General features: G+C 43.3%; 1 protein-coding gene across 5 annotated transcripts in view; it reads right to left on the bottom strand.

Annotated features, from left to right (window-relative positions):
- TULP4 (TUB like protein 4) overlaps positions 1 to 24966 on the bottom strand; it is a 96089-nt gene that overhangs the window by 68930 nt on the left and 2193 nt on the right. The window contains exon 1 of one of the 5 annotated variants that reach the window (XR_014524369.1): positions 2843 to 2927. The exons of 3 other annotated variants lie outside the window; for them this stretch is intronic. The gene's annotated coding sequence lies outside the window, so the exon portion shown is untranslated. Of the gene's footprint in view, positions 1 to 2481; positions 2502 to 2842; positions 2928 to 24966 lie in introns of those variants that run through there. One more of the 5 variants, XR_014524370.1, reaches the window with a different exon arrangement.

Below are 24966 nucleotides of genomic sequence, written 5' to 3'. Positions count from 1 at the left end.
ATGCCTGGTATTAAAAAAGAGGGCACGATAATCCCCTATCTAATACTCAGTATGTTCAAAGGAGCTTTAGTGACTTACCAAGTACAAAAACGGGAGAGAAATAGAGAGCAGAGAAAGAGCAACATAATAATGTTCTGCATTTGGAGATGGAAAAATTCATCCCTGGGTGTATCAGTGTTATCAATTTTTAATATGTTAAACCGGGAATATATACCAATCACATCCTGTCTCATTCTATTTAAATCCGTGGTTCTCCAAATATGGAACTGGGATTTCCTAAGAAGAAGAGAAGCAGTTGCTATGTAAGGCCCAAGCTGCTCCCTGATGCAATCTATACTGTCTTAATTGGAACCAGAAGAACAGTGTCATGTCAATGTTGTGGACAAAATAAGTTGACTGACTGTGAAAGAATCTAACCGTGCTAGCTCATGTTCTTTGCTTCCTTGTGCACCTCCTCATCTAGCATCCTGATGTAGTTTTCTAGCAGATACCTATCATATCATAGAATTGTAAAGTTGGAAGGACCCAAAGGGTCATCTAGTCCAATCCCCTGCAGTATCAGGTATGTTATTCTCAGTCTAGAGATATAAATACATCAATAATCTTTCTACTAGTCAACTACTAGCTAATCAACCCTTATTTTACTTTGCCTTAATTGCTTTTGATCATGGCTAGTTACACTGTGCAGCATCCAGATCACCCCATGTACTTATTCACTGATATTTTATATTTTTCCAGTTTGCAGGACTACTGATCTCATTTACAAACACAGTAGCTGCCACTGCTGACTTTTTCTGAAAATAATTATCTGATTTCTATTATTGTTGTTAAATTTACAAACACAACAGAAATACTAAAATCAATGATAATAAACACAATCAATAGGTGAGGAAACACCACATTATGCAAATATGAGAGGTCTAGCAGATTCTGCCTTATCCAAAGATGCCACAAACACTTTAAAACTTCAAATTAAAGGCCAAAAGCACAGGTAAAAATGAAAGTTCTGGCCTGTCGCCTAAAACTAGATGTAGTCACCTCTGCTACAAATATAGCCACCTCTTAAAAGACAACCTTTTGGTAGTGTTGTGGTAAGTGCAGGATTCTCCCAAACTTGAATACCACAGTTTTTACAATGTTAAAAACAAAGAACAGGTCTTTGCTACATAGTTGAAACATAAATATTTCCCAATTTTAAACATAGGGAGCTAACTGATGTATACCTAATTCGGCCACTTATCCATCTAGCTCAGTACTGTCAACACCGGCACTCCAGAATTTCAAGCAGTGGCCTCTCCCACTCCCAGCCCCAACTGGGAATGCTGGATGGAATCAGTCCTACCCTATTCCAACAGACTATTCAAAACAGACCATTCTAATCTCATAGATTGTGCTTTACAAACTTCTAGGTAGAACAGCCCTCCTCTGTCCCTCCATCTTTTTCTTCTTGGCTTCTAAGCAAAAAGAACAATTCTTCTCTGCCAATCTTGGCAGAGCAGAGAAGCTTCTTTACAGCCAATAAACATTAATCCTCCCCTTTGTGTGGTGTTTTTTTATCCAATAGAAATTAAGTATTCTCAATACCTTCTGCTATTCCATCATTAAGTGGTCCACCACTTAGAATACATACTGCATGCATACTAAAATTGTAAACAACATTTTTTGTAAATTAAAAAATAAAATAGAAATAATTTTAAAACCAAAATTAATGCTTACTCTTTTTCATTCAAACGCTAAGAGCCAAGATGCTCCTGGAGGTAGAATTCTGGAGTAGAGATCTAGTTTCAAATACATGCCAGGTCATGAATTCTCCAAGTGGACTAGACCAAGCCACCAGTTATCAGTATTCCACTTGTAAAATATGAGTAACAGTGACCTAACTTAAAAGTTTGTTGTGACAAAGTCGCAAATGGGGATTTAAAGTTCTCCCACCATCATGCAACACATGATGAACTGGACACTCCATTGATATTGCTAGACTTGCCTACTCAAACGCATGACCCACTGAGTTCACTGGGGCTTACTCAAAGGTAAGGAGGTATAGGATTGGAGCAGAAATGTTTTGTAACACTCACAGAATCGTCATACAAGATACACTGGATTCTTTGGAGTTTGTGCATGCATGCTCCCCAGTGTAGTCACAGGAGAACTGAACATCAAGACTGCCGCTTTTGATGAAGCCAGTAGCAGCTCTTAAAAGTTCCCTGTTGCTTTGATCTCTGCCTAGAAAGGTGGCTAGGTATAGGTGTCCTAGTTTGCTACTTAATGCTCTAGATATTTTTTTTTAGAGTGCGCAAACAGATGACCAATGATAAAGCTCAGAACCCCTCCTCCTCAATGCAAAAACGAGCACTTGTGACTTTTTGCAAAACAGCTCTAAAACAGGTTTCTTCCCATTTCATTCCTCCTGCCAAGTGAAAAGCTGGCAAAAGGACTTACAGGCCTAGTTTCTGGTACTACATAAGACCCCACGGCGCTTACAAATGATCAACAGCTGGCTGGCACTGTGCAGAGGAACCCCACACAGTCACTTTTTCTCATCGACTATCAATCTCATGACTGCTATCTGCTAGAAAGTCACAGCTTTGGCCTTATCTATGGGAGAAAAGAAAAATGTTAAAAACTGGATACAGTATATATTCTGTCATTTATTTTTATATTTATTATATTTAGTGGTTCCCAATTAATACCGTTTACCAGCCAAAGCCAACCAAACTGTTACAGGAGAAGACCTAGCATGTTCCTGATTTATCCCCTTGTACTCACTACAGGTTAGAAGAACACACATTTCTAAGCTGCCAGTAGTGTGTGCAAGGGAATAATTCAGGTGGAATCCACATACCTTTGAAATCGAAAGCAGAAGCTCATAATGCATCTGGAATCTGCTCTGAAATTGTCAAGTGGTACTGCAGTTCACAGCAGGCATAAATACCTGGGATTCAATAGATTTAGGTCAATATATTTAGACCATAAATTTTAACATATTTATTAGAAAGACAGTTCCATTTAAATAAATGGGACCTTCCCCCAAATGTAAGGCTTGAATGTTAGAAATTTCCACTGGACAGGACCCAATACTTCAGCACAACTCTTCCCACACATCCTTTGCCTGCAATACATTATGTCCAACAGCTAATACCATACTCAAAGGTATTCTTCCACTTAATTTTCTTTGTATGTTCATTAGTGAATTCTTAATGTTAATTAGTGAATTCTTTTTTATTTTTATTATTTAATAAATTTCTATACCACCCCTCATCTGAAGATCACAGGGAAGTTTAGAATATAAAAATGCAAAAATGGAACAAAAACAATACCCTCCCACAGTTTAAAAGGCCACAGAGTGTTTAATTAGCCAAGGGTCTGGGGGAGAAGAGGACTGTTTTTGCCTGGTGCCTAAAGATATCTGGTGCTTAAAGAGTGGCTGGGAAAACCCAGCCAGATGGGTAGGGTATAAATAAAGTTGTTGTTGTTGTTAAGCAAAGTGCATCAGACGAGCCTCCCTGGGAAGAGCATTCCACAAGCAGGGAGCCACTGCAGAAAAGGCCTGTTCTCATGTTGCCACCCTCTGGACCTCTCATGCAGTGGGCAAATGAAGAAGGGCCTCAGAGGATGATTGCAGAGTCGGCAAAACATTACCTCCACCCCTTCTCCAGACCCACCTTCACTTTCCTCCTTTCACCTCCCCTTTTTTACCAGGGCCAGCTCTTAAGCAACTGTTTGTCCATTTTGGTCTCCCTGGTAAAAGAGAACCCCCTTTTTCTGGATGTCTATGCAGGCAAATAAAGGTTTCTGTATACTTTTAGGCTCATTCAGAGGCTTCTCCTCAGCAACAGCCTGTGGGTGGCAATGTATAATACTGTGAAGGCAGATGTTAAGAAACTAGATTTTAAATAATGACATGTGGCCATGTCAGCTGCAGGTAATCAGTTCCTAATTTTAGAATACCAACCCTGTTGACATCCACTTTGCTGATTAAAACCTTCTAATCAGCCCCTCTGGCCTATATGACCTGATAGGAGAGGGCTGATTTTGCTTATTAACATTCCAGGAGCCTTCTCCTGTTTCTCCAAGCCCACATTTCATATAAATGTAAGTACTGAGGACTTCTGGAGGCTTCAAAATAAACAAAGATGCTCTGATAACATGAAGAATATTACATCTGATACAATCATCCTTATGAGGATTTTCTGTGACTACATGGCAATATCTCACCCACACATTAAAAAAAAATAAAAAATGAGGTGATAGCTTGGTTGTACAAGAAGAAAGCTGCTATGCCCCTCCCTGCACATGGCCTTCAAATAAATAATAAATAAAAAGTACCAAATATTTGGTAACAAGGTCATCACAAACAATATCCTGTTGGTACCACAGTCCAACGAGCAAACATGGTACTAATTTATGAACTAGGTCAGGAATATCATGTCCCCCTCCCCTGTCCCCCATACAAGATATACATTGCACACTCAGAAAATAGAATATCTCCATGACAAAAGTGCTACTCTCAGGGAAACTGGCCATACCATGTACAACATATGAGGGGAAATATGCATTTATTGCATTAAAAGAAAGTAAAGAAAAAGATCCTTAAAGATTACTTGCACAGTTGCTTTACACAGAGAACCCGTCCTTCAACAGGGAAGGATATTCAATTTATAACACTTTCGGGCCAGTAAAAAGAAGTTACTTTCCAATCATAGTACATGAAACCAACAGTATTTGCCACACAGAAGAATCTGAAAGCAAAAGTGTATGCAAAATATTCGATTTTCTGGTTACGCAGAACAAGGCAGAATTTCCTCAGCAGAAATATTCTTACTGTAAGATCTCTTTTTACAAAATGAATAATGCTTTTGCCTACATTGCACAGAGATAATGCATGGAAGTGAAGATACTACCTAGCTTTTGGACTTGGCAAGTGTGCATAGCTACAATCACACTGCACACAGCAAAGCCCCACTAGTGCGGCATTTAGAACCAGTAAAGTATTATGGATGATACAACTCCACAAGCAGGCACTGTACACTGAGTGCTCTCTCCACAAGACTGTCCACTTCTGAGAATGCTTTTTGTTGTAAACTTCTTGGATGAAGGGCAGTATATAAATAAAATAAAATAAAAATAAATAGTACTATTCCAGAGTCTTTCCAAATGCCTCCTACTTCTAATCAAGAGGCTCTGAGAAAATCTGAGGTTCCCAAAGACAAGTGGGAGGAGAGGCGAGGGAAGAATCTATGCATTATCTCCCACTCATTCAGTTGTATCTTTCAGATGGGGAAGTCTACAAAAGCAAAGGCATTTATGTGCTTTTCCTTTGACTAGTCTTCCTCAAAGACTGGAGGAAAGGAAGCAAAATTTGTGATCCTACTTTTAAAAGTTGCTTTCTCTTCTCGCTCTCTCTGCCCCACCCACACCCCTCACCAAAGCAACTGGAGCTTCCAAGTACAGTGGTACCTCTGGTTACGAACTTAATTTGTTCTGGAGGTCCATTCTTAACCTGAAACCATTCTTAACTTGAGGTACCACTTTAGCTAATGGGGTCTCCTGCTGCCGCCGTGCGATTTCTGTTCTCATCCTGAGGTAAAGTTCTTAACCCGAGGTACTACAGTGGTACCTCTAGATACGAATGGGATCCGTTCCGGAGCCCCGTTCACATCTAGAGGTAAACGTAACTAGCGATGGCACGTCTGCGCACGCGCATGTTGCTTTTTGTCGCTTCTGCGCATGTGCATGACGTCATTTTGAGTGCGCATGTGTGAGCAGCGAAACCCAGAAGTAACGCGCTCCGTTACTTCCGGGTTGCCAAGGAGCGCAACTCGAACGCGCTCAACTCGAAGCATATTTAACCCGAGGTATGACTGTACTTCCGGGTTAGCGGAATCTGTAAACTGAAGTGTTTGTAACCCGAGGTACCACTGTAAATGCTGCTTGCTTCCAAGGAACATGCACCGTCGCAATTTACTTTGAATGTATCAGTTTAGGGCCCCCTTGGCTATCTAAATTTGTTTTTGGATGGGTAAATCTTTGTATGATCTAATTTAGTGTGGAATACATAGAGTTCAAATAGCATGTTTGTTTTAGTATAATACTGTAACATATTGTTGAGGAGTGCTCTTTTTATGAGGAACTTGGGATTTGATCAGCTTGAATAAGAAGCTGATAATGCTACATACAGCTTGGTTTGGTTGCTTTAACTGGGTTTTATCCATTAGAGGAAACAAATTGAAAAACCAATTTCACCTCAACACATCTTGTACAGAGACACAAAATATGCCCAATTGTTTAACCAGTATTCCATGTTGTTCCAAGCTGCCTGATTTATTTGGGCAATTTCCTTCTGAATTAATAACATGTGTTATTTATATCAATTTATGACACATGCAAAGAGATGTGAAGCGCATAATGGATTAAAAAAGAAAAGGGGGAAACTACCAGCAAGGTTTAATGCCATCTTGTACATCAAGCTCTTGAGCTGTGAAATCATGATTAAGATTTAAGGCAAAGTACTTTCTGAGGCCTCAAAGTGACAAACAACAAAGAACTGAGAGCCATGGCCATATCACAGCTGCATTTCAAGTCTTGGTTAATAGTCATGTAGCCAGTTGGTGAACATTATGCTCTGCATTTCACACAGTTGATGTTGATTGGGCAGATGCTAGGTGGATAAATTTTACTATACAGTATATGTTAATGGGGTATTTGAGCAGGCTTCATCGTACCTACTACTTACTATACAAATGAATTTTTTCATGATTGTGTCCATCAGAATGAGTAGCAGGTTGGATATTTTTTGTCTAAGAAAAGGAAACTGAACAAGGCCAATATTTCAGACCTGAGTTGTGTAATCAGGACAGCTGTAGCCCAGATGCCTTTGTAGCCTGTGAAAGCTCAGAGATCTTGCCATCATCATATCTTTACAGGGTAGTGACCCAATCAATTAACAAAGACAAAAACTACCTATTCAAAGAGGGCCATCAGAGTTATTTGAATGACTATCACAAGTTATTTCCTTTCCTTAATATATGACGAAGATAGGGCATCTTCAGTTTACAAGCCATGTGGACTCTGCTCTTCAGTCTTCCCCAGCTGGCCACAAAGCTACTTCCATAGCTATTCTACTGGTCTACATGGACTTATTTCATCTCCCAGTATATAAAAAAAAATGTAGGCAGGACCACACCATGTATGTGAGAAACCTAGAGCAGCCTTATGATATACAATGGCTATTGGGACCGGAATCCGTTCAGATGCAATGCCAGCACTGGAGATATGTAGCTATATCAGGGTAGAGGATAAAGGGGTTGCTACTAATTCTAGGATAAACAATGACTTTTGCAATGGTCAAATAAAGGTTAAAGGCTTCTCCATCTTCATTGCTAAAGATGAAGCCTAGTTGCTTGATATTCTTGTCTTGACTTTACTTTTCCTCTTTAGAAATTTAAGCACCTGGTAAACCACAACAGACGGTTAATAAGCTATGCAGCCTTTTGCAACATCTCAAATCTTCAAAACCTTGTTGCAGAAGTGACAGGGGGGAATGCACAAGCAGGGGTGCTTCCAAGCAACAGCAGATGTTTTAGTTACGGTAGCACTAATCCAGGCTTCCTCAACCTTGGCCCTCCAGATGTTTTTGGCCTACAAGTCCCATGAGCCCTAGCTAGCAGGACCAGTGGTCAAGGATGATGGGAATTGTAATATCAAAACATCTGGAGGGCCGAAGTTGAGGAAGCCTGCACTAATCCCAGTCCTGTTCAGTGCTAATTGTGCATTACTTAATCCCCATGTAAATGTAATCTGTCCATAATTAAAAGAAAGAGTGGGAGTCTGATCTGGACTAAAACTACAGCAGAGTTACAGCCTGGACTGTTTGTCTTGCCTTGGTAATGGATTGGATGAGAGCCAGTAAACTGAAGCTCAATCCAGATAAGACTGAGGCACCGTTAGTGGATCATTCCCTGGGCTGGATGGGTGGACGATTGCCTGCTCTTGAGGGGGTCACACTCGCTCTTAAGGAGCAAGTACGTAGCTTGGGGGCGCTTCTGGATCCACTACTGTCACTTGAGGCCCAGGTGACCTCAGTGGCGGGAGTGCCCTCTGTCAGCTTCAACTGGTGGCCCAACTACACCCCTATTTGGACAGGGATAGCCTAACTTCTGTGGCTTATGCTCTGGTAACATCGAGGTTGGATTACTGTCATGCATTATATATGGGGCTGCCTCTGAAGACAGTTCAGAAACTTCAGCTGGTGCGAATCCTGGCACAACTGCACTGGCTGCCAATTAGTTTCTGGACCCAATTCAAAGTGCTGGTGTTGCACTTAACATAGCTCAGCACTTCAATCCCTTAAGGATTGCCACTCCCCATACAAACCAACCTGGACCCTGCACTTGTCATCTGAGGCTCTTCTCTATGTGTCCACTCTGAGAGGTTCAGAGGGTGGCAACAAGAGGATGGGCCTCTTCTGTGACGGCTCCCCAATTGCTCTCCCCAGAGAGGCTCATCTGGCACCATCATTACATGTCTTCAGATGCCAGGCAAAAACACTGTTGTTTACCTATGGCTATTAAATAATCTATGCCCTGTGTAAGTGTGGGGGAGAGGATGGTTATGATTATTTACTCTTAGGCTGTCTGTCAGCATGCATTTTGCTATGTTTTTATCATTGATGTTTTGTAATGCGTTTCTAATGTTGTACACTGCCCTGAGAGCTTTTGATAAAGGGTGATACATAAATTGAATAAATGATGGTGGTGGTGGTGGTGATGGATTATTCACTGGATGTCCTTGAGTTCTAGCATTACAAAACGGGGAAGGGAGGATTTTTCTCTGCCCACATTCTGTTGGCTAATACTTCCATGGGAGAAATATACCATGCATATTTTTATACACCTCTATCATATCCCATTTCACTTGCCTTCTCTCTAAATTAAAGAAGCCCAAATATTATAGTGTTTCCTCATACAGGAGATGCTGCATCCCCTCAATCATTTCAGTTGCCCTTTTCTGAACCTTTTCCAGCACTACAATCTCTTTCAATCTGTTCCTCTGCCAGCCAGCACAAGAAACAAATGGGATTCACCAAAGAGAAGACAAAATTACATTAATTGCACCACCACTGCTGCTGTTCTAAAGAGGGGACTTGTTTTTAAATGGAAATTTGAGTGCCCTATCACTGTGAAACCAACAAGGCAGTTGTGAAACTGACATACAGTGGGAGCTCGGGTTAAGTACTTAATTTGTTCCGGAGGTCCGTTCTTAACCTGAAGCACCACTTTAGCTAATGGGGCCTCCTGCTGCTGCCACGCCACCGGAGCATGATTTCTGTTCTCATCCTGAAGCAAAGTTCTTAACCCAAGGTACTATTTCTGGGTTAGCGGAGTCTGTAACCTGAAGCGTATGTAACCTGAAGCGTATGTAACCTGAAGCGTATGTAACCCGAGGTACCACTGTACCTCCCTCCCCACCTGCCACACACACCACTGGCAAGTTGAACAGAGGGTGGGGAAGGCACTGATAGAAGCGCTGGGAGATGACAAAGAAGCAGGGTTGCATGCTGTCACCGGCCACATCAAAAGCTGCACCTCAAGACTCGAAGAAATAGTAGTGTGCTCCCATCTGAAAGCTTTGTTCTGCAGTTGTGTCCAAAGCACTAACATTTCCTAAAAACTGGAGAAACAATTACACTGCAAGACACCAACAGGGAAAAGATATGAATGCAACCGTGGTGGTGAAAGATGTCAAATGATTTCTCAGGAATTGTTCCATGGGTGAATAGTAGGCGAGTGGTGAAGAATTTCCATGCTTTCTAAGCCCTATGTGAAGGGGAAACATACACACCTGTTGATGTTGAGGACTTTGCATCTACGCTATTGCATTACTGCTGTGCAGCTGGCACTCTTGTCACCCGCTAAATGCAATAACGTTATCACTTCTTATCTCTTCACTAATACTTCCATGGGAAAAAGCAATTCAGTCTAGAGAAAAGAGCATGGCCAAATTGCCTTAAAAGCCTTGGGCATGGCTTCATATTGATTATTGCCAGCAGAACTTCAAAAAGCTTTACAAAGTTAATACATTCACATAATTCCTTTGCAATGGACAAGCTGTTTCAAAGCTGATGAATCACATTAATGGCACGGTAACAATACGCAGCAATTCAAGAGACTGTTGAAGACAGGAGAGTTCCCTAATCATACTTAATGCACAGCATTAATATCCCAGGATCATATTCCAGGGGATTGCTACTCATATAAAATGAAAAGGAGCCTTGTTTCTCAGCCATAGCCATAAAAAGTGGCTGATGAAACCCCACATGGCATTTCAGCCCCGACTACTTCACAGCTGGCAGCCTACAACTGGCACCATCATTGCTAATCAGACTTTTTGCTAACCAATAATGTACAGCAGCAGCAACCCTGCCAAAGAATATTGTATCCCTGATCACCAGTGCAAAGCAGGGGACAGGAAAGGCATGCAGACATAAGCAGAGAATCATCGGTTTATCAGATGCAGACCCTATCAGAAAGCTAGGCAAGGGACCTTGAATTAGGAATCTCTTTCAGTTTAGAGAATACTTTTATTCTGCCATCTGAAGCAAGAGAGATTGGGGGAAAGAGAGAGAGCATAGGAATGGCAGAAGGAAGATATACAACAAACAGTGACAAAATATCCCCAACCCTGGAGAAAGGAGAAGCACCCCATATTGCCCAGGCAGTATTCCAGCCACTCACAGCATGTTCAGAATCTGGTAATTCAAGGCAGAATGTGACAGTGAGAATTTATTATTTATTTGTAGAAACAAACAAACAAACAGCCATGACCCAAGTTCCCTACAAGCAACTAATTTGTTTGGGGGCAAGGGATCTATGGATCCTAGGTATTTCGCTTCAAAACTATGTAAAGAGACATAATGCCAAGGCCCCAAATTAGCACCCAGCACTTCCAGTCCCTTCACTTCCAGAAAGTATACAGGAGGAAACTAGCAGTCAACTCACTAAAATGGGAAAGTAACAGCTGGATTTACTTAATAAGCTGAGGCAGGGGGAGGGGGGAGAAAGGGAAACAACTCTGGTGAAATACAATTTAAGGCAAGTATTTAACCTTAATCCAAAAAGGAGGGATGAATCTCAATAAAATTCAGACTCCCAGACGGTGAAGCTGCTGCTGGATAAATGCTACCAGGTTAGGTGGTTTCATTTTTCTCCTGCACTGTTAGGCTCTGGATGATTCTTTTGGCTAATTCTCTCTGCCGCCTCCTCAGCTCTCTTTTCCTCTTTCAAATGTTCAAGCCTCCTTCTCTGAATCTCTTCAACTCCCATTTCTTAGAATCTCCTCACCATCTCCTAAACCACCTGCTACACAAAGTACCTTTTAAAGGGCAACCTACCGCAAGAGAATGGGCCTTCCACAATAGACCATTACACAATTGTAGCCTCTGCTTTTGTACAACACATACACAGAAAAACACAATTTCTTGCTGCAGACCCTAAGAGCAAAGTACCCTTTTTTCATAGCTTTCCTAGAAATAAGGAGCGGGGGGAGCAAACAACACAGAACTAAAGAAAGTAAGGGAAATCAATTGAAACCTTCAATATGCTGCTTCATAACATCTGGAACAAGATAGCTGGTGCACAGCATAGACCTTGACATGCCCAAGAAAGGATTATTCACCAGCCATTTAGAATTGGGCAATTAGGGCAATTATTAATTACCGAGGGATTTCCTGGAAGCTGCTATATATTGCCAGGAGTCTTGAATCTTGGGGAAGCTATGGGTGAAAGAGCTCTGGGTCAGAACCTAAGGCAATGGTTACAGAGTTTTCCCAGGTGCCTGTCTAGATGAAGCAACGTGGGCAGATGTAAGCTATAAGCTTGAGAGATAGGAGGTTACTCTAAGTCAGTGTTTCCCAACCACTGTTCCGCGGCACACTAGTGTGCCGCGAGATGTTGCCTGGTGTGCCGTGGGAAAAATTAAAAAGATTTTTTTTTTTTTGGTAAAAGTCAAATTAGGTCCTAATCTATCCCTCGAGCGCCCCTTGTCCGTTATTGTGACGCATGAAGCGTGTTCCCGCCCACTCCCCGCCCTCCCTTGCTTCTCTCTCTCTCTCTCTGTGGCGCTCTCCACCGCTTCCTGCTGGGCATGCGCAGCTCGCCTCGCGCTTCCGTTCCGGCCCCTCCTTCCCCCGACTACCCCGCCACTCCGTTCCTTTCTATTTCTCGCGTGTCAGAGAGCGGCAGCGCGAGCGCGGTGGTTCCCTCAGGGCTGACAGAGGGCTCGAGGAGGAGGAGGCAGGACGTGGAGGCGGAGAAAGCGGTGGCGGCCACCCCCCACCTCCGGCTCCAGGCCCGTGTAGAAAGCTGAGGGGGAGAGATAGATAGAGGTGGGCAGCGGCGGCGACAGCCACGACCAACCGCCACAGTAGTTGTAGCGACGGCGGCGGCGAGCAGGGACTCCCGCTCTCTCTCCGTCGTGTCTCTCTCTCTCTCTCCCGGGCCCGTCTGTTGAGTCTCCCGCGCGCCTCGGCTACAAGATGAGCATCGAGATCCCGCCGGGTCTGACTGAGCTGCTGCAGGGCTACACGGTGGAGGTGCTGCGGCACCGGCCGCCGGACCTGCTGGCCTTCGCCGCCGAGTACTTCGCCAAGCCGCGCTCTCCTTCCTGCCTCGCTTTGCTGCCTCCCCCCCACCCCCAAAGCTTGGAGGTTCCCCGGCGCCGACCCGCAGGTTTGACCCCCTTCTCACACCTGTTCGCGCTCCTTGCACGGAATGGGGCGGATGGGGAGGAACAGGGCTCGCCGCTGCCTCCGCTCGCCCTCCCCCCCTCCGCCGGCGGTCCCGCGATTCTTGGCTTTTTGGCGGTTGGCACAGAAGGAAGGCAAGGGGGAGGGGAAAAAATTGAAACTTACACTTTCGTGCGTCCCTCCCAGTGTGACGCTGCGCGCTGACGTCACGGGGCTGTAATGGTGGTGTGCCTCGAGATTTTTTTCATGAAACAAGTGTGCCTTTGCCCAAAAAAGGTTGGGAAACACTGCTCTAAGTACCTAATGCCACTTGGGAGAAAGCTTTTCCGCCTTCCCCCCCCCCCCAACACTTGGGTGAATGTTCCTTTCACGGGGAAAACATACACCAGATAGTACAGCTGGTATTAAAACAGTTTTCTCTCAAGTAGATGTGAGCAAACTCCACCCTCAAACTTGTAACATCTTGCTCTGGCCTCCTCTAATTTTAGGTAAGTCTTTTTTTAAAAGAATTTATATGTTGATTTGTTTGTTTTAAGTTTGTTTTAAAAGAGGGTTTTGCTCTAGATTTGAGGGTATAAAAACACTAAATACAATTTTGGCAACATTTGGCACTTTCCAAGAATGGTAGTTTTCTGCATTACCTTCTACCAATAAACATACTAGGATTTGGCACGCTGTATTGTGTTAGACCACTGACAAGTACCTGCTTTTCTTGCACAAGATAAAATACCTCATTAAAGAGGTACCAACTTTTAATTAGTCAGAATAGAATTCTCATGGCATTGCATCTTTGTAGTTATTGCCCTGTCTATTGGAAAATACTCCCTTTGTTTTTAATGAAATTCTAATCTGCATAAGTGAGAGCAACTTTTTTTACTACAGCACACAGGGAATGGAACTCCTGCCATCCAGAGATGTGGTTGGCTCTCTGTTTTGAAAGCTTTAGATGGGCTTTTAAGAGCTTTTCATTCTCCAAGCATTTAACAGTTCATTTTTCACACAATGCTAAGCCAAACCAAGACATCAGTGTGAGCATGGAAGACATGCAGTCTCCTCAAGAGAAGATCAGGGACACTTTGCTCTTGCTGCTGTTAACTAAGCCATGGTTTGCACCAGCCTGTCTCTGACAAACCACAAGCTGTAAACCAGAAAGGCAGAGCAATATAAACCATGAATCTGGGTTCAGAGGGCATATTAAGCCAAACCATAGCTTAGCTCACAACAGAATGACTAGAGGAAGAGCAAAGCAGCCACAATCTCCTCCCCAGAAACCTGCACTCTCACACATTCGATGCAGGTCAATGCAGATTAGAGTTTTTGCATCCCTGCTTTTATGTGGAATTGTTTTCATAAAATCAAAGAGCTGAGTGTAACCTTGGATGTCATCTGGACCAATCTCTGCTTGGCACAGGATCTGTTGTGCAGGATGCTACTACAGCACCTCTGACCGATTTGGCCTCAGCCTGAATACCTCCAGCGACAGAAAACCCACTATACCTCTTGAGGTAGATAGACTGTTCCACTGCCAAACAACTCTCATCATTTTAACCTGCTCTTAGTTTTATAATACAATATTGACCTCAGATATTTTGGGTTTGTTGTATTTATTAGGTTTTATATATTTTGGGAACCTTGCAAGCCCCTTTGATTTATTTATAATTAAGAGCAAGGCAGTATTTTTTAAAGCCTGCTGGATCTGGTCAATGGTTCATCTAGTCCAGCACCCTGTTCTCACACTGGCCAACCAGATGCATGTGGGAAACCAGCAAGCAGGATTTGAGCAGGTGAATACTCTCCCCTCCTGTGGCTTCCACCAACTGGCATTCAGAAGCATTGCTGGAGGCAGAGCACAACCATAAAGGCTTGGAGCCATGGATAGCCCTCTCCATCATGAATTTGTCTAATCCCCTTTTAAATCCACCTAGTCAATGACTAATAAATGTGGGCATGTGGGCTGGTAAAATGATGTTTATGGACTAACATGCAAGCCTGCTTTCTTTTGCATCTTTGTCCGAGAACATTGGCTTTAGACTGTGTCTTTCAGTCCAACGAGTTTCAGTGCTTCCCATCAAAAGAAAAGCAATTCATGTACTAAGCATCTTTTTATAAGTCAACAACCCTGCCTAAGCTCATATTAAGCTGACCCACAGCTTGAGTGCTCCTACAGAACAACAGTGGCCTGATACACCTCTAGAGAGGTGATGTACTACGTACTCACTGATTCTGAGAATCTAATGAAATACCAAAAGGGATAGAATGCATTTGTTATTGCTCTGCAGAGAAATACATTTGAATGTAGTTGTAGTAGGTTTTTTTAAAAAAGTAATGTTAACTACAGAGAGAAATTGCTTGGCACAATGGATATCCTTTAAAAAGTGGGGGGGAGCAACTTTAGGCTTGTGGGTTCTTTCTTTCTTTCTTTCTTTCTTTCTTTCTTTCTTTCTTTCTTTCTTTCTTTCTTTCATTTAGCATACCACCCTTTATCTGTAGATCTCAGGGCAGTTCACAACCTATTTTATTAAAACTAAAAGCCCACCAGCCTGAGCCAGGTGAACAAAACATTGGCTGGGAAAGGCAACACACTCATAGAATGAAGGAACAGGGTGCTCAGAATTTTTTTCCCCAGTAACAAGACTAAGCTCACAGTCCTGGTTTTCCCCTCCCAAGATTTCTTCATCTCAGCAGCCTAATTTAGAAGAGAGGAAAGCCTTTTGCTATTGTCAAGAATCAGAACCCTTCAAATTGCTTCCAATCACCCAGAGATCTACCAGAAGCACTTTTGCTCACACCCACTGTAAACTACACCAATACTACAATTATTCCCTCCCAAGTCTTCTAGAAACAATAGCTAAAGGAGTTGTCAGAAAAGATATGGCCATACACTACCGTAAGTGGAAGAATAGAAGCATCCCCACCCCACCCCCACCCCACCCTCCCCCTCTTTTCTTCCCAAACTTATACTGCATGCGACACTAATGTCTCATAACAAATGAAACTGATCTGTAGAAAAAGCAACTTGAAAAAGAGAAAATGCACATGTTTTTGTAAACTAAGAAATCTTTAATAAAAATTATTTTTTTAAAAAAGAAAAGTTATGGTGACCTCCCTTCTATAAGAGGGGTTCTGCGTGCGACTGGCCTGCAGCAGCAGGGGTCAGGAGCAGAGACTGCACAGTAAAAGCTCTCAAAACAAACTTGGTGGACCCCAAATAAACCCAATAGAGCCGTACCTTGGTTTTCAAACAGCTTAGTTCTCGAACGTTTTGGCTCCCGGACGCCACAAACCCAGAAGTGACTGTTCCGGTTTGCAAACTATTTTTGGAAGCCGAGTGTCCAACGGGGCTTCCGTTGCTTCTGATTGGCTGCAGGAGCTTCCTGCAACCAATTAGAAGCTGTGCTTCGGTTTTCGAACATTTTGGAAGTCGAACGGACTTCCGGAACGGATTCCATTTGACTTCCAAGATACAACTGTATAGGCAATATATTTTGCTTTTATGTGTTTATTGTTACATTGCGACCCCACCTTTCCTTCAAGAATCTCAAGATGGAATACATGGTTCTCCATCCTCTCCACTGTTATCCTCACAACAACCCTGGGAGTAAGGCTGGACTGAGAGACTGGGACAACGTCACCCAGTGAGCTTAATGGCTGAGAGAGGATTTGAATGCTGGTCTCCCAGGTATGAATCCAGTTCTCTAACCACTACAGCTCTCTCGCTGCACCTCTCAAGAGGAGATGTGTTAACAACAACAACAACAACAACAACCAAAAACCCCATGGCTGGCTAGCCCATCTGTTCACCCTGTCTGAATTAGAAAATATAAAAAGTGAAATGTGTATTTGCAGCCTTCCCAACATGTAAGACAGAGCTCAGGTGTGTGTGAGCATGCACAGCACTCAGGATCAACGTTTCCCTTTCTTTGCCCGTACAGTTTGTGTGTGTGAACCCCGGAGAGCCCCAAGCCGTTTATTCCCCTCAGACATTGCTCCATCACTACCAGAAGCAGAGAGCTTAGTCTGAATCAGAGTTATATTCTCTAGCAATCGAGAAGAAGTCTCCTTGCGAGGAGAGCTAGACTCATCGGCTCCTGGGAAAAGGGCTCATGTCAAGCAATTGCTCAACCTAGAAAACGCACGGCAAATGTCAAAACACATCACCCTTCGCCTTTCCACCCCCACAAAACAAAAGCATAATCATTCATCTGAACACACATACCAGTAAAAACCCACACGCAACTCATTACGGAGTCACCAGCAATTCAGGACTCTCACAGTGGGACACCCACTCTGTGTGTGTGTGTGTGTGTGTGTGTGCGCGCGCGCGCGTGTGTGTCACTATATTAAGCTCAAAATTCAATGATAAACTGGTGCTAATGAGATATTTTAACAGAAGGGCCAGGGAGTAGATTCCAGTGAAATATGGTTCAATTTTAATAAAGACTCTTAAAATAGCTTTGCAGTTTTGAAGCTGGTGGCTCGTCCTCCTACACAACGCATTATCCAAAGGGGTTGCCCATTATTAACTCCAGCAGGCTGGAGTACTAACTCTTAAATGCATGTCATTCTTGTCAACACTGCAGCAGGAGCTGGGTTATTTGGGGGTAAGATTAGCTACTCCCAGGCAGTTTTCTGGACCCCTGAATTTGTTGCTTCCTCGCCTGTTTCTCTTACTGCTCCTCAGCAAAGTTTTTTCCTTTCTCTAGCTAGTTCTCCCAGTAGCTATGCTCATCTCTCCTTTAAAGGAGAAGCAATGGCCACGGAGAGAGGGTGACAGAATAGCCATCAATGGTTAGCTTTTCCTGTTCTTCCACTACTTTGTTCCATTTTGGACCATAACTCGGCGGCATAGCATCTGCCTTGTACACAGAAGACGATCCCACATAGGGCTGGGAATGTCCCCAGACAGCTCCTGCCAGTCAGTGTAAACCAGGGGTAGCCAATGGGATGCCCTCCAGACACTGTTGGACTACAGTTCCCATCAGCCCCAGCCAGCATAACCAATGGTGAAGGATGATGGGAGTTTTAGTCCAACAGCATCTGAAGGGCACCAGGTTGGCTGTCCCTGGTGTAGGCAATACCAAGTTAGACAGACCAACGGGTCCGACTCGTATAAGGCAGCTTCTTATGTTCCTACATAGCTCAGTTGGTTAGAGCATGGTGCTGATAACACCAAGGTCACAGGTTCAGTCCCCGTATGGGACAGCTACATATTCCTGCATTGCAGGGGGTTGGACTAGATCAGTGTTCCCCAACCTTGGGCCTCCAGCTGCTTTTGGACTACAATTCCCATCATCCTTGACCACTGGTCTTGCTAGCGAGGGATGATGGGAGTTGTAGTCCAAAAACAGCTGGAGGCCCAAGGTTGGGAAACACTGGACTAGATGATCCTCAGGATTCCTTCCAACTCTACAATTGTATCATTCTACATTGCTTCATGCAGCTTTTTCTGTTATTTCAGTATTGGACTGATGCAGAAAGGTGGAAGCCCATCACCACAACTAGTGGCCCAGCGAGAAATACATGCGGAAATATGTAAGGAAAACCCAACTGTTTTCCAGTGACTCGCTTGCTGCCAGTCCTCCTATTTCCCCCCTCTCTCTCTCATATCAAATAACTGAATGACTACTGCAAACTTTAATTGGTTTAATCAGTGGATTAATCAGCTAAAGCTTTAAGATCAATTTTAATCAGTGAGGGCAACCTTTAATTGCTAGGGTTGAGAGTTAAAGACACACTTTTTGAGGCTATTTTGATTCTGGTGTGTTACTGTAACATAGGAAATGAAACAAATATGAAAAGACAAGCCTTTCCTTCAAATTGTGATCTGTAGATTTGTTTATTAAGCAGTAAATTGTTTCACAGTTCCTTTAGTATCTCAAAAAGAGATATTTGATATGTTCTAGAGGTGTAGCTCCATCAATTTGTTGCAGCAAAGACTAACACACTGCTTGTGGACCGAAGTGTACTTTGTGAGATGCACAGACTGAGATCCTTGGCTGGCGTATTTTATACAAAACACAGGAGCCAGTTATGGTATAGTGCAGGAGTGGGGAGCCTCTGGCCTGTGAGCCAATTCTGGCCCACCAGGAGGTCCAAGTTGGCCTGAAAAGCCATTCCCCTCCCCCAACCATGACCTCCTGCAGAGGCAGGGTTCAGTCTAACTGGGTGCTGCTTCACCACTGTGTTCCTTACAGGGAACATGTTGCTGAAGCAGAGTCCACTCCCCAGGAGCACAAGTCATCATGATGCCAGATGACGGGCAGGTGGGTAGCCCCACCCATCAAAGTTGACCTGTGGGGGTGGAGGGAGATAAACATAGGGCCCACAGAGCCAAAAATGTTCCCATCGAAGTATAGCGGTTGGACTCATACTGCAGAGTCTGGTTCAAACTTCTACTCAGCAACAGAGGGCACTGGGTGACCTGGGGCCTATCACTGCCTCTAATTATAACCTACCACACAAGGTTGTTGTGAGGGGAAAGGAAGAGCAATGTAGGCTGCCTTGACTTCTTCTAAGGAAAATGCTCATACAGTGGTACCTCAGGTTACATATGCTTCAGGTTACATACGCTTCAGGTTACAGACTCCGCTAACCCAGAAATAGTACCTTGGGTTAAGTACTTTGCTTCAGGATGAGAACAGAAATCGTGCTCCGGCGGCGTGGCAGCAGCGGGAGGCCCCATTAGCTAAAGTGGTGCTTCAGGTTAAAAACAGTTTCAGGTTAAGAACGGACCTCTGGAACGAATTAAGTACTTAACCCAAGGTACCACTGTAAGGGGTAAAGACAGAGGCATCAGGCAGGGAGAACATTTCATGAAGCAAGATTATAGGGCCCAACCCAACATATAAGTGAAATACATGATCTTTTTGAGAGGGCAGCTGCTTCCCCCATCAGCCTCCCCCACCCCCAAACTACCAATGTGCAAGGCGGCCACATACCAAGCTGGGCATACACATTCATCCCACATGAGAAAAGGTCCTACAAGCATACAGCTGTGCATACAGAGAGCACCTCCACATGAGGGGGGAGTGTCCTCTGGGTTAATCAGAACCCGCCCCCCATGTGGAATTCTACATGCATACATTGGTACATGTGTGCATATATCCATGTACACTGAATGTGCACATGGCCAGAAGGAGCATAGCTCTGGGGTACGTAACTGGTAGGAGGCAAAGCCAGTCCAAGCCGCCCTATGGACACCTCACACTTTCTTCCGATGCATGTGGGGATATATTTGAACCCCCTCCCTGAAACAGAAGATCAAATCAGAGCAAGCAGCCTATTCCTAATTGGTAATGAATGGACAATGCAACACAAATAGTGTACACTGACACCTAAAAAGGTGTTCGCAGTGAGTTAGTCTCACAGGTAATGGCTAAGTATGATCATTTGCAGATTTTACAATAATTCCAGTTTCATGCTGGAGAATCTCTTTGAAACTTTCTTTTTTAGGCATGGCAGCTTTCAAGTCTGCTAGAGAATGCCCAAGGGGATTGAAACATTTCCCCACTATTATCAAAGTGTTGGCATCTTTAATGACTGGTTTGTTTAACTTATTCTCTTTGCACTGAGGCAGTCTGGCTTGTCCCCTTGAAACAGCAAACGGGCAAACTGATGAGCAAGACTGATTATTTATGGATTATTTGTATTTATTAAAACACCTCTTAAAATTATTTCTGTGTTATGCATACACATTCACCCCCTACCACAGAGGCAGGAAAAGTCAAGGTCTCAAAATGCTATTGTTTTATTATTTTTTAAGCCTGAGAGATCAACATTGGCCTTGCACCAAAAGGAAAATATGGGTGCCAGGCAAGCTTCCCTAAAGAGATAATTTTATAGAACAGGTTGGGAAACATCTGGCTATCCAGATATTGCTGAGCTACAACTCTCATCATACCTGGCCATTCTTACTGCAGCTGATTAGAGTTTTAGTTTAGCAACATCTGGCGGGCAAACTGTTCCGCATGCCTGCCATATATTACCAGTTTAGAAAATGTGGTATGGCTGATGTTGTTGGCTCCTGTGCTTATGCCATAATACATTTGTTAGCCTTTAAGATAGTACCAAACTATTTTTTCTTTGAGATATTGAGTTTTGCTTAATACATATTTAATACATCAAATTAATGACTGGTCTGTTTAAAAAGGATAATATTAATCAAGTAAAAGCTATTTGATCAAAAGCTCTCAGTTTAATATGGGTGCCATATATGTTATGTGCCACGGCATTCTCATCTTACTTTTAAATGAATTTTCTAGCTCTTGGGGCTATCAATAAAAGTTGAAAAGATAATCTGAAATGTAACAAGATCAGACACCCGTTTTTAGGATGCTGAATTGCAATAACACAAAGGACAGCTTGCTCAAATGTAGCTACAAAACAGTGTGCTAGGAGAAGTAAACCCAACCTGCACATGCAGCTTTCCTAACTTAGGATCGCTATATGTGACATTATCAAATACTGCAATTCCCAGTATTGACTCTCCCCACCCCTTCAGTCCTCTGTCCTGTTCATAAGCGAGATTAGGTGAGGAACCAATATTGTGGAATGCCCTCTCAGTGGAGACCTGCTGGGCTCCCTCTCTGCCTGTCATTCAGTGGTTAGGAAGTGCTTTATAAACATTCAACCTAATTCTTAATGCATGATCTGCTATTCAAAGAGTTTTAAACCTACTATACACTAGAGATTTGAGTTTTTAATAACTGCTCTCTTCCGAATGTTTTCAACTGTTGTCATTTTTACTGCTTACAGCGGATTTAGTGTTTTAATTTTGTTTATTCTTGCCTTGATGTATTTTAATCCTTTTTACTGTAAGCCACTTTAATTGTTCCTACAGAAAAGCAGGATGTAAATAATAAACAAAAATGAAAATAAACTAAACTAAACTGAAAGGCTTTGTGCGGTGCTTTTATTCCACACTGGACTAAAGGTCTTATTGGAACAGCACTGAAATTTTGAAACTTCTCGGGTTGGTGCCATACCACAGGTCGGAACTGTGGCCTGGCGTAGCAGTCACTGTATCTCAGTTTTGTTGGCACAGCAAGCTATTTGGATTGGGCCATTAGAAACCAGAAATGGAAATGAAAAGACAATTTTCAGGGCATTATCTACTCATCGGCAAGTCTACTCAGAAGAAGCAAGTCACACTGAGTTCACTGAGCTTATTTCCAGGTTGAACTGGAGCCCATAGGTGGTATTCAAGTAAGTAGTTCTGTCAGCACAAGGATTTATATTTGTGCCACAGAACCTCCCCTGGGGAAAGTCCTGAGGGCCAGAGAGAGAGACCTGGGGGCCATATTTGGTCCACAGCTTTAGGTTTCTCACCTCAGTCTGCACTGACTGGCCACAGTCTTTAGGCTTACAGACAAGGGTCTTTCTCAGTCCTGCCGTGAGATGCCAGGGGTTGAACCTCAGACCTTCTGTACACGAAGATGCTCTACTACTGAGCTGCAGCTCTTCCCCACCAGGGCAATGTGATCAAACCACTTAGCCCCAAAGCTGCAAAAGCAAGGACCTTTACACTGCCAATCAATGTATATGGTACTGAATGAGAAAGGCAGTGGTTTGACTCAGTACAACATAGGTTTGTATGTAAGAGATAAATTAAAGTACTGGTGAGGCACACAACGCTGCTCTCTTATAGGACTTTACATCCTTTAAACCAGTCTCTCCTGCTCTTGCGTCCTCTTGTTTTGGATTATAGCTCTCATTAGTCAACATGGCCAATGCCTAGTGGTGACTGATGCCAAGGTTCAATGTAACTGGAGAGTACCAGGTTGAGGAAGGATGGTGTAAGTTAAGCAAACTCTATCTAAATTACAGAGCTCTCTCCACATCCCATAAATATTCTCCATTTCATTTTTAAAGCTGCTCAACATACAAGGCTATGTAGAATCACATATAAGAAAGTTAATAGTAACTATTACTCACTCTTCTAGGTGTTTGACAGTTGCCTTCCACAAAAGTTGATTCGTACATACCAATTATTTTCTGAATCACTCAATTGAAAATTGCTCTACGCAGCATTTATGAAGTGAAGATTGCCCATCATAACGGTGACAGAGAATAAGTTAAGTTGTAATTTTTTTTATTTATTTTTTACTGGACCCATCAATTCTGATATTTTGCAAGATTTCAACCCTTTTCCTGAATAGCAAAACAGATTCATGGCAAAAAGGGGGGCGGATTTATTACCTAGCCAACTGGTTAGGCTGCCCTGTGAGCAGATTATGGTGCTGGCCACATGAAGTTCACTTCAATTTGCATTGCGGTGAGCTTGCTCTACATTTGCAATATGTCACTAGTTTAATATGACAAGCCCAGAAGGATGTGCTGCCACTGGGGCAATTTAACAGCTTCCATGGAACTACTTGCTAACACATACTAGCCCTTCATTTGGCAAATTAGAGGTTGCTGTGCCTTGCTTGAAGAAAATGAACAAGAATCGGCTCTCGGTGAACTCTTCACAAACAATGCAAGGAGCCACAGCATGGTGGTAGGACACCTGCTTTGCATGAAGAAGGTCTCAGGTTCAATCCCAAGCTTCTCAGATAAGGCTTGGAGAGACCCATGTCTGAAGCAGCAGCTGCTAGTCAATGCAGTGTATACAGTACAGTTGTACCTTGGAAGTCAAACAGAATCCGTTCTGGAAGTTCGTTCGATTTCCGAAACATTCGGAAACCAAGGCACGACTTCCAATTGGTTTCCGATTGCGCAGGCGCGCTGGAAACAATAGCGGAAGCTGCGCCGGACATTTGGCTTCCAAACAAAGTTCGAAAACCAGAACACTCACTTCCAGTTTTCAATCTTTTGGGAGGTGGAATGTTTGACTCCCAAGGTGTTCGGGGGCCAAGGTACGACTGTACTGAGCTAGATGGACCAATGGTATGACTCAGTATAAGTCAGGCTCCTTTACTCCTAACAGAGCAACTTTTGAACTAGGCATTTCCCTATTTCCTCTGCAATAGAGCAGGGGGAGCCAACATGGTGCCCTCCAGTTGTTCTTGGACTACAATTCCCACCAGCCCCACACAGAGGTGATGAGAGTTGTAGTCCAACCACAGCTGGAGGACAATACGTCAGATCAAGAGGAATTCATGTGAGAAGAACATTAACTGGAATGTCAGATCACACTGACTATCATCTCGCCCTTGTACAATGGTACTAGCTTGCAGATGCACGACATGTAATATGAAATTCATAGTCTCGTGAGACTCTGGCAACCATGCATAGAACAGCCCACTCGATATAGGGTAAAGGGGAAGAAAGGTGAGGAGAACTATGGCTAACACAGGCAGGCAAAATAAAATAAAATAATACACTGGATACAATCATAGCATGCCATGGACTTAAACCAGGAACACTGTGTTGTGAGGCTGGGACACATCCTACAGAACTACTAAGGATTGTATGTGTTTAGGCCTCAGATACCTCTTCTCGTGTGGGAGAATAGAGTTGTGCAACATCAGCTTCTGCAGTTGGTGGGCAGGATGATACCTCTCCACTGGCCAGGTCTGCTTCTACATACCAGAAGCCTTGCTTTTTGCCTTTGCCTATTCAGAAGGGTAGTATGTCCTGCCTGCTACACTTCAAGTTCCACTTTCCCCAACTCTTCCCACTAATCTCAGTGTACTGACCTGGAAAATATGCCCTCTGGGATTGCAATATTGCCACCCACAACCCACCTTGTCCCAACAGCACATTGTCTTCTACCTAATCCTTTACAGCACAGAAGTTCTCTGTCCCACGTTGTTGTGGCCACACGGTCACCCTCTTATGATTTTACTTGGGACATTATGCTTAGGGCGCGATGCAGTAAATATTCCCGCAATTCCCTCTTTCTCTATCTTTCGAGATTGGCATTTCCCAAAGTTGGGTCTCCAATTGTTGTTGGACTACAACTCCCATCATCCCTAGCTAGCAGGACCAGTGGTCAGGAATGATGGGAACTGTAGTCCAAAAACAGCTGGAGACCCAACTTTGGGAAGCCCTGATCTACATCAATAATAAGGCAGTCATTATTATTACTACTATAATACTAATATATTTAGATAGCACATTTCCTAGCTCAGTGAACAACAGCCCTGCATCATACTCCAGTATTATTATCCTCATAACACAGACAGTACACTGAGCCTGAAGTGTAGCTTAGTTGTCTGCTAAGTTCATAGCAGAGGTGAGATGTGAACTGGGACTGTCCTAGCCCACAGCTGATTCTTAAT

Source organism: Podarcis liolepis (assembly GCF_965112155.1).
Source record: "Podarcis liolepis genome assembly, chromosome: 3".
NCBI lineage: Eukaryota > Metazoa > Chordata > Lepidosauria > Squamata > Lacertidae > Podarcis > Podarcis liolepis.
Note: the sequence above shows the minus strand (reverse complement) of the source record. Positions and strands in the feature narration are given on the sequence as shown.